Source organism: Cynocephalus volans, chromosome 6 (assembly GCF_027409185.1).
Source record: "Cynocephalus volans isolate mCynVol1 chromosome 6, mCynVol1.pri, whole genome shotgun sequence".
In the NCBI taxonomy this organism is placed as follows: Eukaryota; Metazoa; Chordata; class Mammalia; order Dermoptera; family Cynocephalidae; genus Cynocephalus; species Cynocephalus volans.
In genome coordinates, this window is record NC_084465.1 from 79,478,344 (window position 1) to 79,490,758 (window position 12,415).

A 12,415-nucleotide genomic window follows, 5' to 3' on the forward strand; every position below is an offset into this window, starting at 1 on the left:
TGTCCATTTTTGCTTTTCTTGCCTGTGCTTTTGGGGTCATTTTCAAAAAGTCATTGCCCTGAACAATGTCGTGGAGCTATTCCCTTATGTTTTCTTCTAGTAGTTTTATACTTTGGGGTCTTATAGTTATGTCTTTCATTCATTTTGAATTGATTGTTGTATATTGAGTGACATAAGGGTTTAATTTCATTCTTTGGCATGTGGGTATCCAGTTTTCCTAACACCATTGATTGAAGAAACTATCCTTTCCCTGTTGTATGTTCTTGGCCCCTTTGTTGAAAATTGGCTGTAAATGTGTGGATTTATTTCTGGGCTCTCTACTCTTCTCTGTTGGTCTATGTGTCTGTTTTTAGGCCAGTGCCATGCTACTTTGTAGTATATTTTGAAGTTGGGAAGTGTGATACCTCCAGCTTCAGTCTTCTTGCTCAAGATTGCCTTGGCTATTTGTTGTCTTTTGTGATTTTATACAAATTTGAGGATTATTTTTTCTACTTCTGTGAAGAATGCCACTGGTATTTTGATAAGGATTAAATTGAATCGATAGATTGCTTTGGGTAGTATGAGCATTTTAACAATACTAATTCTTACAACCCATGAGCAAAGGATATCTTTCCATTTTTTTGTATCTTCTTCAATTTCTTTTATCAATGTTTCATAGTTTACTTTGTAGAGGTCTTTCACCTCCTTGGTTAAATTTATTTCTTTACATAGGGAGATAAGAAATGATGTTTTACTCTTTTTTAAAAATTTTCTTTCCATGTTTTCTAAATATTTTGAAATGATAATTTGCAATAATATTAAAATTAAAAGTTATTTATGAAGGTATAGCATGTTACACTCATAGAAAAAAAATCTAATTTTTTCTAAACTTTATTTTTTAAAGCTCCGATTGACATTCACATAAAATCATGTATGCCAGTAGTTCTAAAAACAGATGGATAATATGAGTTATTTTTAGCAGTAAATTCTAAAAGACAGAACTGTTTCCAACTAGAATATACTTTATTAAGTTAAAATAAAAGATTTTATATCACTTAAATTCCATAAGGTGGATATCAAAATAATAAAAGAAATATATTTCATATAATTGCTCTACTACATATTTGATTATATCCTAATTCTTTGAAAATTAACTATCTGCCTAATAACTTTGTTAACTAGTAAATGTTAGTAAGTGAAGATTCCTTTTTTCACTAATGCTGAATAATGGAAGAGGCTGAATGTGTTTCTTTCATTTTTAGTCTAGCTGTGCTATTCTAAGGTGCCACATATACAGCTGTGCTAACAGTTACATTCATCAAGACCACATAACTAGAAGACATACATACACCAGAGGATGCTTCCAAGAAAATAGGAGACCTATGTCAGTAGTTCTTATTTGTTTTCTAATTTGGGTTACATCAAACTGACAAAAACTCATATTTATAATTAATTCTTTAAAACAAAAGCAAATTTTTGACAGAAAACTTTAATCAATTCAAATTCAATAAGTACATAGGTTGCATAGGCAGCTGTGTCTCTTTTTTTTTTTTTTGGTTTTTTGTGACTGGTAAGGAGATCGGAACCCTTGTCTTGGTGTCACCTGCACCGCGCTCAGCCAGTGAACGCACTGGCCATCCCTATATAGGATCCGAACCCGCGGCGGGAGCGCTGCTGCGATCCCAGAGCTGCACTCTCCCGAGTGAGCCACGGGGTTGGCCCAGCAGTGTGTCTTTTGTAAAGCATTAGTAAATAATCAGTTGGAAAAAAATTAATTGCATCTTTTCTACATCTTCCCCCATACACACTTAGCAACGTGAAAGTGTCTGTACACAAAGAATTAATCTGAGATTTTGTTACAAATAATATAACCAAGTATTATTCAGCATACACACCAAGTAACAGCCGATAAGATCATTGAGTTTTTATGTATATAATCAAAGCAAATCAGAGTGCTAAGAAATTAGATCACAAATTTTTCCAAGGTACATCCGTATTTTTTCAATGTCTGAAAATTCATCCACATATGAGGAATTTTTTATTCCTCTTGTTACATTTCCATAAGTAATTCCTTCTTTTACTCAATTGTGTTTCTTCATTTTTTATCAAATAATCTAATTCAATTACTTCTGATTATAACACTGAAATATGGGTTTTTAGGATTAGCTATGTGAAATAATAATGTATACATTGTCGATAACACCTCATCGTACTCTATAACATGGGAATAATTATTGTAAACAATCTTTGTTCATTCTGGAGAAGTGTATAAATGTAAAGGAGGAAGTAAATGAGAGCTGCTTCTGTCTTGTTCCTTCTCAAGCATCCCCACCATCTTGAGCATCAAGGGGAAAGAAAGCAATTGGCTTGTGTTGCTCACAAGGAGCTCACAGCAAACAGCCACGGTCTTGAGCTGCTGGAGAAGAGAGGTATCCTCAGAGCCCGACTTCATCCACTTCACATACCAACTTGACAAAAACCCCTGCCCAGAAACTTTCTAAAGTATCCTTCCTCTTTAGAAGGGGGAAAGGAGAGAAGGCTGAGAATACTTATATGTTAAGTATCCAATACTATACCTTGCAGCTGGTTATTCTTCCTCTACAATCCTAATTAGGACTAATCCTACCATGTCTCACATTTCTGTTTCTGTTTGTGAACCCTGATTCTAAACCTCCCAAGCCATCTATTATTTTCTCCAGAACTGCTGAGAGGCCAAATACCCTGCTACTTAGGGACACAAATTCTAGAACCAGGCTGCCACTTGGGTAAATCACTTAAGTTTCCAGCGCGCATTATATTCTTCATCTATACTTAAAATGGGGAAATAATATCATAAGGATGTTGGAAAGATTAGATTATATTATTTGTTAAGCATTTAGAACAATGGCTTGGCACATAGTAGTTCTACATAAATGTTAGTTAACTAACTAGCTAAAAAAAAATACAGTATATTCTCTAATCTGGCCCAATCCTGCCCTCCCTGCCAAATCTTTTTCCTAGATCTGTGAAACTCCAGAACAGGTAGGGTCAGGTTCATAAGCATGTGATCTGTGCAATCACACAGGGCCACACACTTGGAAGGGCTCATGATTGATATAATGCCATTTAAAATGTCACCATTTTAAAATTCTTAATAGCTTCTTAACATGATGTCCTGCATTTTCATTTTTCACTGGGCCCCACAAATTATGTAGCTGTTCCTAACAATACGTCATCATGAGATTCCCTTATAACTTCAGACTCTTCTCTGGATAGTCTCCTTAGCTTCTCCCCTTGGGTCCTGTTGACATCACTTTCCTGCAACAGTCGGGAGTGGAGGATGTGTTTTTATGGTACCATTTACCACATGACCAGAAGACAAGGAGTTCGGGTGTGTGGTGCTTCCAATTTTCATCCTTTCTCAGTCAGGCCCTCCCATTTAAAGCTTGCACTATTAGCCTAAACTACACATGATGTCTCCTTTTTACTCTCATATACGGAGCCAGTCACATCTTCTCTTTGTCTTCATCCCTATTCATGCCATCATTCTTGGTGATGTCAGAATTCATTTGGACGAACCATTCAAACCCTAACTGTCAGATCCTTTCCTTCTTTTCAATCATCTTTTCCTCTACCCATCCACAGCCAGTGGCCATACCCTTGACATGAGCAGTAACTCACCATACTTGCTTCTTTTCTCATTCTTTTTTCATTTTGGTGGTGGCTACCGGATACAGGGATCCAAACCCTTGACCTTGGTGTTACAATACTGCACTTTAACCAACTGAGCTAACTGGCCAGCCCACCTTCTTTTCTCTCTAGCATCCTCTCCTAGAAAAACCCAAACACTGATTGAAACTATTTTAAAACTCTTTTATTTTATACCAGCACCTGAGAAGCTGAATGTAATTATAGAAAATCACCATCTAGAAAGAATAAAATGACATTAAATTTTAGCTAAAAATTTTCACACAGATACTCGACACTACCGGGCAAACCTATTGCACCCCTCCCTGACCCTGTAGAATCACAAAGAACACTTTTGTATCCTCTCCAGTTTCTTCAAACTACTGCCCCATTTCTCTGCTCTCCTTCAATGTGAAGTTGGTGGGATGAGTTTTTAGCAATTTCTGATCCTTTTTTCCTGCCATTCACTCTTCAACTTACCACAGTGTAGTTTCTTTCCTTATCACTCCTAGGAATCTTCTCTTGTTAAGTTCGTTTGTGACCACCATCTTGTCAAATCTGCTTTTCTATCCTCTTCTTAATTGACATTCACTGGCATTTCATGGCTGAACATTTCCTCTTTCTTTTGAAACACTCTTTTCCTTTGGCTTCCTGAAATTTGACACTTTTTTGCCTTCCTCTTACCTCACTCTCACTGGCTACAGTTTCTAAACTTCTCTTTCCTCTAAATATTTGACGGTCTCAATTCTTCTGTGTGATCTTCTTGGTTGCTCTCATCAAATCCCATGTTATAATACCATCTATTTAGGGTGACCAACTGTCCTGGTTTGCAAAGAACTAAAGAGTTTCCTAAGATTTGGGACTTACAGTGCTGAAGCAGGGACAGTTCTGTTCAAACCATGATGGTTGGTAAACCTACATCTATATGCTTACTCCAAAAATTATGTCCCCCATCCAGACCAGTTGGATGACCTTTACTTCTGCTTGGGTTTGCAGTATTCATTTCAGACTTAAATTTTTCCAAGACAGAACTTGATTTTGGCCTTCAAGCTTTTCTTCTCTCATTATTCCCTGTCTCCATAGATGTTATCATAAGGTTCCAGTTATTATGTCAAAAAAGTAAAGAAGAGAAGAGAAGAAGAAAACTAGAAATCATTTATGGCTCCTTATTACTCTGTCCTTCCCACCACCTCTCCCCAGTAGCTGCCACCACCCAGTCCAAGTCACTGTCATCTCCTACAGCTGAACCAGAGTCTCAGCAATGTGAAGAGCTTCTGTAAAGGTTTTGCATGTATGTTCTTATCTTGTTTGCTGAACAGAGATGGTCCATAGCCCAAACTTTTATTTACAGTGGTCTACAAGGCCCTGTTTCTCTGATATTAATCACCACAATCCATCCATTTGCCACCAACATAGCAGGCATGCTGGCTTCTCTCTTTTGTTCAAAGGAGCCCTCAGGTCTGTGGACTCAGCTTAGAACGATCATTGTCCAGCTCCCTGCAATAAAGCTTGTTGGTAGCCTTCAGGTCTCAGCTCAGACATTCTCTTCAGAGAGGCTATTGTAAGCCACCCCTCTGTAAATGGGCTGCCTCCAATTATTCTTTGATTCATCACATGGCTTATTCCCTTTATAACACATTCTAGGATATTAGCATATTATATATTTCCAGCTTTATTGAAGTATAGTTGACAGATAAAAATTGTATATATTTAAGGTGTCCAATTGTTTTGATATATGTATACATTGTGATATGATTACCACAATGAAGCTAATTAATATATCCATCAGCTCACAGTCACCTTTAGTGTGTGTGTGAGCATGTGTGTCGTGAGAATACTTAAGATCCACTCTCTTAGCAAATTTCAAGTACACAATATATTATTATTTACTATAGTAACCATGCTGTACATTAGGTCTCCAGAACTTATTCATCTTATAATTGCAATTTTGTACCCTTTGATCAACATTTCCTCATTTCTTCTACCTCCAGACCCATGGTAACGCCCTTTTACTCTGTTTCTATGAATTTGACATAATATTTTTTGTTTGTGTTTCATATTTCAAAATTAATGAGGGCTCATATAATAAGACAAACCACGCTTTGCTTTCTTATTCTACACTTTCGAAGGAAACCAGTACTAACAGACTAGTATAAGTAAATACCCTGTCACCTTGCTGGTACGGATACACACACACACACACACACACACACACACACACACACACACACACACAGGATTTTTTAAAAATAGAATTGCTACCACATATTACTCTGTGAAATAATTTTTCACCTAACAATACATTTGAGATATTTCTAAAGTCTAGAAACCTAGATTACACTCTTGCATAGTTTCTCTTGAAGCCAGTATACGTAACTCATATAAGTAGTTTTTCACAAATGGGATTTATTGTATATGTTGTTAATTTGAAACCCTTGCTCTGCTTTTTTCTGTGCTTGCTTCTCCACTTCCTCTCTGCTTCCCTCCTCCACTTGCATTAGTTCACCCTCTTTCATATCCACAACACATAGTGACTGTCGTTAAAAACGCAGTGTCTTCAGTTTCTTACAATGGGTTTAATGCGTTGTTATGTTTGTTTCTCCGCATCTTTCTTCATTCACTCGACAACTCAATGTTAAAATCACTCCAAGCCATGGCATAGATCTTACTCATTCTTTGTAACTGCTTTTTAATAGCCCATAGGGTGAATGTACTTTTTTTTTTTTTTTTACTGAAGGCCATTTCCTCTTTTGGTCTTTTGCCTCTACAAAAACTACAATAAGCATCCTTGTACATGTATTCTTATGTAACAGTGCTTTTACATCTAAGAAATGGAGTTACTTCTAAGGCTATGATTATTTTCAATTTTAATAGACATCATTAAATTGCTTTCCAAAAAGGTGGAAATAATTCATAATCCTAGCAGCAAAGACTATACTATTTCCTTCACAGCCCACCAGAAGTAAGTTTACTAAAATTTTTAATTTTGTCAGTATGCTGTATGTAAAGTGAGACTTCATTGTTATTTTAGGTATAGAAAATTTGAATTTACTCTTTTGTGAATTCCCTATTTATATCCTTGTTCTATTTTTGTATTGGTTTGATTTTTCTTTATCTTTGTGAATATTCTTCTGTACTACAGACATTAAACTTTAATCTTTATCTGGGTGGGGACCCTTTTATTTTATTCTTCAATTCTTTCACTTATGTGCTGACTTTATTTACATTAGTGTAGTGGACATTTGTCATGCTGTGGCTTCCCAGGTCTACTAAACACCTTTTCTATATGGGAGGATTTCCCATTTATCTCCCACCTTTATATTTCCCATCTATCTCCCTGAACTAGAAAGTAGAGACTTGCTTTCCCAGGATCCCTTGCAGCTAGGACACAGGAATGTGCCCTGGCATCTTCCTATCAGACCAGATTCATCTGCATAAATCTATATTTTAGAAGTGATCAAGGCAAGGAAGTGAGCTATGGTATCAAAGTCCCCAGGGGCAGCAGTATCTTCTCAATATGGCTTGGGCATTTTCCCTTCCAAATTTCTTTTCTGCAATATACAACTAAAATAAATGCAGTTGTTTTCAACCAGTAACCCTAACTGATATTGGTATCTTTGCACATAACAAAAGTTAACTTTATATCAAATACAGTTCTTTTTATCTTATTTTTTCTGGATTTCTAGTAATGATGAAGAGGTTCACTTTGACCCCTATATTGTTTATGTAGTTTTGATTATTTTCTTCTAAATGTTTTATATTTAAATTTTAAATCAATTGGGAGCTATTATATATATATTTTTATATTATAATATAGATATGTTATATATATTACAAATACATATTTTATTTTATGTATACATATATATTTATATATATATATATAAACATGCTATACATAAACATAACTAAAATTTGAGAGAGAACAGGAGAGCAAAAGAGAGAGAGAAAAAAAGCAGTGCTGTCTAATAGCACATTTTGCAAAGATGGAAAATTTTATAATCTGCACTGCCCAATAAATTAAACACTAACCACACGTAGCTATAGAGCACTTTAGAACATGTCTATTGCCACTGAGGAACAGAATATTTAAATCTTACTTAATTTTAATTATCTTAATTTTAATTTAAATAGCACTTCCGACAAGTGGCTACCATACTTGAAGCACAGATATAGTGAGAGTGCATCCAACTTTGTTTCCTTCAGGATAAATTGCTAATTGTCAGCTCCATGCGTCAAATAAGTTATTTTCCCACTGAACAGAAATACTAATGTTGCCAAACATGAAATTTTCATATACAGACATCTATTTTCCAGATTTTCTATTTTTTTCATGGATCCATATGGCTAAGACCATATTGATTTGATTATAGTGACTTTATAGTCTGACAAATAATGTGTAAAGCAAATTTCCCAGCTTCTCTTTCTCTTATATCAAACTTTCCTTGTCTGTTCTCAAACATGTGTTCTTCTAAGTGAGACTTAATATCATTGAATGCAATTCTGAATACAACTGGTGAAGTTCTATTTAAAAGTGCCTTAAATTTATAGAATAATTTTGAAGAATTGGCATTTTTACTGTATTAATTCTTCTCACTCAACATCACAGTATGTCTTTTAGATATTGTTTTAGGTCCTTCAATAAGATTTCATAGATATTTTTGCATAGATCCTATGTTTTCTTTTTTAAATTATCTGTAAGAATATTATGTTGTTTATTGTAGACTATTTTTCCATTTTATTGCCATCTGTTTACAGATAATAGAGATAAAAGCTATTGATCTTTACATATTTATCCTCTTTCTAAACAAATTCTCTTATTCATGATTTTTTATTAGTAGTTTTGATTTTAACAAGAGCCTTGAGAATTCTTGACATACAATATTATCATAAGAAAAAGAGCTTTTATTTTCCAATGTTTATACTGACTGATTTTTTTTAAATCTCAACATACCAAAGCAATGTTGGTAGCAGAAATTCCCATCCAACTTTTCACATTAATTGAAATGAGAGTTTTGCCATTTAGAATAATAGTTTTGGTCTAGGGCAAATAATTTTGTCACATTGTATAGTTTAATTTTATTCCTACTTAATTTAGAGTTTTTATTTTAAATGCTTATTCAATTTTATATAATGTTTTTCAAAATTTGTCAATATTACCCTAGAGATTTGATTCCTTTACAGGTTGATGTAAATAGTTACACTGATAGATTTCTGAATATTGAAAATCTCTCTTATTTTACAAACATTTTTGTATTTGTGTTTACATGTGAAGTTGGGCAACATTTTTGCTTTTTTTTTTTTTTTTTGGCTAACTTCACGAGGTTTTGTACTAAAGCTTTTTCCCAATAGACTGTAATATCTTAAATAACATGGGAATTATCCATTTGTCAACGGTTTGATAGACCTCAGCTGTGAAAATCTGTGGACCTCGTTACTTGCATTAGTGATAAATTTTTTACCTTTTCAATCACTTTCATATTATTGGTATATTTAAGTATGTTTAAGTTTCTCACCTTCTCTGGGGATAATTTTGGAAATTTAAATTATATTATGAAAACATATTTTTTATATAGGTTTTTGGGTTTGGTGCCAAAACATTGTCTGTATAAATACTTCAATATTATAGTATTATTTTAATCACGTCTCTAGTTATATCTCATATCTCGTTTTCATTCTCGTGTATCTCTCTCCTTTCACTACCTTAATCAGACTTCCTTTTCTTGCTTCTCAAATCTCACCTCCCTTGAGATCATATTTCCCCTTCAGGAAGTCTTAAGACTGGCAGAAACTGAGATGATCCCATGCGAGCTCTCTCTCATGCGTAGCCCATACCCGATGTGTGTAATCACCCAGCCGCCCTTCGCTTTGAAAACCTCTGAAGACAAGAGCCAGTCTAGCTTCCCTCTCCTTGGCTCATCTATCAGCTGCTGGCCAGTCACTCATTCGACACCTTCAGATTTAAGAGGGTGGAATCAGAGACCAGTCTACTGTGTCTCCCCTAACCTACCAGAGACTCACAGTATCTCTCACTGTTCTCTTGAAAGCCCTTCTCTTCAGATCCAAAGAATGAAGCAATCTCCATCTTCTGCTTCCATAGCCTGTGAATATAGCACAGCTATTTCCAAATAATTCCTTTTTCCAAATTATAACAGCAGTTCAGTCTCAGAAAACTGAACTGACTCCAGCAGTTATAAACAGAAAAGGGATTAATTTATTTAATTAGTGCTTACCAAATTTTGGCAAGGGACAGACTCTAAATAGGCCTGCAGGACTGATGCCATGAACATCACTGCAGAAATAACGCATCAGGCATTGGCCACCTTTGCCACAATCAGGAAACTTCAACACTGTGTACTGGGTTCTGTTGTAGTACCTGAGGATTCAGCAGTAAACAAAACAGACAAAAATTCCTGCAGTAACAAAATTTTACTTTGGGCAGTTGAGTAAGGATGGGAGACAGGGAAGAAGCAATGTAAATATGTGAAATGTATATTATGATTGAAACTGATGATTGCTATGGAGGCACATAAAGCAAAGGAGGTTTACAATTTTAAATAAGTTAAAGGAGGGAGGGAAGGAAGGCATGTTAATATCAGGGGGAAGAAATTTCCAGGAAGAGGAGGGAGATCACCAGGCATGTTTCAGGAATAAGGACACCAATGAGGTAAAACTACAGCTAGCAAAGAGTTGAGTCATGATAAAGTGGGGTCACAAGGTTATGGGTAGAAGTATGGGTAGGAATAGGGAGAAAGGGCAGATCATGTAAGGCCCCATATGGTCATGGCCCAGATTTAGGGTTAGACTGAGTGAGAAGGAGAATCACTGAAGGGCTTACTCAGTGGAGTGACATTGCTAGGGACTGATTAAATTTTGCCCCTCCCCAGAGTTCATATATCAGTAGTTTAATTCCCACTGTAACTGTTGAGGACAGGAAATCCTATTATGATAACTGAAAGGTGGGGCCTCGAAGAGATGATTAGATTGTAGGACCATGCTATAGTGGATGGATTAATAAGGGCTTTAAAAAGGAGAGTGCATCAGGAACTATTTTTCTCTGCTCCACCATTTTCTGCCATGTGAGACCCCAGGTCACTGTTGTGACCACCTAGACTCTCACCAGATGTGTTCCCTGGACTTAGACTTCCCAGCCTTTAAAGCCATAAGCAAGAAATTTCATTTTCTTATAAATTACCCAGTTCCAGGTATTTCTGTTCTAAGCAATGGAACCAGACTAATACAGACGTCATCTGATTTAATTTTTAAAGTGATTCCTCTGGTTGCTGAGAAGATGGAAAAGACGGAAACAGGGAGGCTTACTGGCAGACTACTAAAATGATCAGAGTGAGAGACGGTATTGATTTGGATGGGGATGCCTGCCGTGGATGTGTTAGACATCACCAGATTCAGCATAGGTATAACTGACAAAATGTGTTGACACAGCAAATACAGAATGCAAGGCAAATAGAAGAGTCAAGGATGCCTCCAAGATTTTAGATTTGAGCAACTTGAAGGATGGATTTTTTTATTAACCAAAATGTGAAAGACTATGAAAGAAGATTTGGGTGGGGAAAGATCAGAAGTTCAGAGCTAGGCCTACTACTTTTGAAGTAATTGTTCCACATTCAAGATTTCATATAAAGAGTTAGATATGTGAGTCTGGAATTCTATGGACAGGACCAACACAGATGCTCTCCACTGGGATGTAAAAACGAGGCGCCATCTAGTTTTCCCCGGAAGACCCTCTATTCCTTCGCTGTTTCTCCGACGTTCTCTCAGCTCTTTATTTTTCTACGGTCATATTTTCATCTACTTATAATTTTGCTCTGTGCTTTAGGATAATTCTTCCACTTGATACTCCATATCTTGACAATAGTCATCCTCACCCTCAATTTATTTGTTGCTTTTTATTTAAAATATAAATCGTGGAGGGGTGGGAGAAAAGGGCATCAGAATCTCCTGAAATGTTCCTCATATTATCTTTACCATGTTTTTCAAACAGTCCCTGCTCCTCCAGAAACTCTATGGTATAAGTGAACTGCTCTGAGTCCTCTGCTTTGTGTCCTCTCTGCCTGCTGGCCCCCTGAGGTGTGGAATTATCCTCTTTGCTGCAAATGGGCTCAGATGCAGCCTTGGGATTACTTTCTGTGGTGTCAATCTCCTGAATGGTGAAAGAGTTGGTGGTTTGGGCTCTTGGACCAGGAAAGAGGCAATTAAAACATGGTCAAATTCTTCTTAATGCCCCAAGACTCTCAGCCTCTCTCTGCCACTAAATGGTAGAGGGGTTATTGGAACCCAGGACAGGCTGTCTCCAAAGCATAGGTTGTTTCCACTCTACTATTTTCTGTAGTAAAATATACATGATTTTTACATTGGCCACACCTCAGTTCCCCTCTATTCATGTATATATAATTAAGGGTTGACATTATTTAGAGAATTCACAGGACTTAAATAGATTAAAACAAATTTCTTTTTGTTATAAAGCAATTCCTGGAAAGGTCTGACCTCCTTCCTTGACAGAGCTCTCTTATTGCTCAATTTGACAACATGGTGCCCTGAGTTTGCCCTTGGAAGATACTAACCAAGTTTGGCAGCACAGAGTTGGTGAGGTGTGTTTGGCATGAACTTCTTTGTCCTCTCAGAACTACAACAGTTCTCACAGTTGATTATATTGAGATACTCAGGAGTAATCATCACTCTTAATAGACTGGATCTTATACTGGCTCAGGTTCCTGGACATCTCTGGATCTCTTATAATGGCCCCAGAATC